The sequence below is a fragment of the Echinops telfairi genome, unplaced genomic scaffold (assembly GCF_000313985.2).
Source record: "Echinops telfairi isolate 266 unplaced genomic scaffold, ASM31398v2 ScPeMD7_3533;HRSCAF=4204_0, whole genome shotgun sequence".
NCBI classification, from domain to species: domain Eukaryota; kingdom Metazoa; phylum Chordata; class Mammalia; order Afrosoricida; family Tenrecidae; genus Echinops; species Echinops telfairi.
This window is the reverse complement of record NW_022107431.1, coordinates 97968197-97969691: the sequence shown is the minus strand read 5'-3', so window position 1 is coordinate 97969691 and position 1495 is coordinate 97968197.

Genomic DNA, 1495 nt, shown 5'->3' with positions numbered 1-1495 from the left:
TGATGCACACCTTTCCTGACTATAAACCATGCAGTATTCTCTTGTTCTGCTTGTACAACTGCCTCTTGATCTGCATAAGCACAATGAAGGATTCTGGAAATCTCATTCTTCTTGAGGTTATCCATATTTTACTATGGTCCCCACAGACAAATGCAATGAATTAATTTCACTTCACCCCATACATCCACACAGATATTCAACATTCCCATCAATTGCTCTATAAACCAACTGAATGGTTGGGACCATGCAAATAATGTGTGGAAGATTCTAACGCAGGGATTGGTCAGCTTTGCCACTCCTTTGAACACAACAAAGACATTCCAGAAGGAGGAACGGAGGAGAATCCAATGACTGCCCAAAAGGAAGCATCACCATTGAAGCACACGAGAGCCCCCTGTCTGCAGAGGCAACACGGGCACTAGCGGAGCCACACAGAGACAGGGCAGAGAAGCCACACCACATGCCCATGGAGTGGTGAGACAGAGTAAAAGATAGACTTCCTGGCCAACCGAAGCATAAGCCAACGGACTACTTGAGTGAGAGGCTGATGAACACAGAGAGATTTTTCTGCTTCAGGTAGTGGCACAGCTGTGGACCAGTGACTATACCCTTAATGTTTTCTGACTCTGATAATCTATTAACACCTTCTAACAAACCCCCATCATCAGGAGTATTATCTATCACTTCTATGTAGCTATAGCAATGGATTACCAGTCTCAGCAGAGAAGTAGCATGCCGTGGGAGGAAGAGCTGGTATCAGCATGGGGTAAAGGTAAGGTGGAGGGTGGAGGCATGCCTGACCTCTGTCTTGTGGCAATCAGCCTTGGGCTGGTTTGGAGTTGGATTTGTATTCTCCTTACTGAAGCCATAAGCAGTCAGCTGTGACTGCCATGTAATTTTTTTCATTGTTTAAACTGGACTATGAATAAGAATGACCTAAGAAGAGTTGATACATGAATTATGATGCTGGCAAAGAATGATGAATATATATGGACCTCCAGAAGAATTAATAAATTTGTCTCAGAAGAAATATAGTCTGAGTTCCCCTTAGAAGTGAAGATGACAAAACGATCTCTCATAGGCTTTGGACATGATATCAGAAGGGACGTGTACCTCTGTGTTAGTCTGGGTTGACTAGAGAAACAAATTCATAGACACTCATATGTGAGTAAGACAGAACCTTATATCAAACAGCAACTGTACATTAAGAAAACATCCCAATTTCCTTTTCCATTACTGCTTAATGAGATTGTGGTGCTAATTTTAAATCAGCGAAAACCTCCAGGAAGGGTTTTTAGTATTATTATTCCTTCTTCTTTTCTTTTTTTTCCATATTGCAACTACTTTCTCCAATTAAACTGAGTGAGGGATTATGCTCTTACCTGATGCATGGATTATAAAATGTTTCTAAAATAAGGTTGTTGTTCTTTTTTTCCTTTATAAATGTGTTTTGAGACCTAAATACATGCATTAAAAATAAAATGTAACTGTGAAG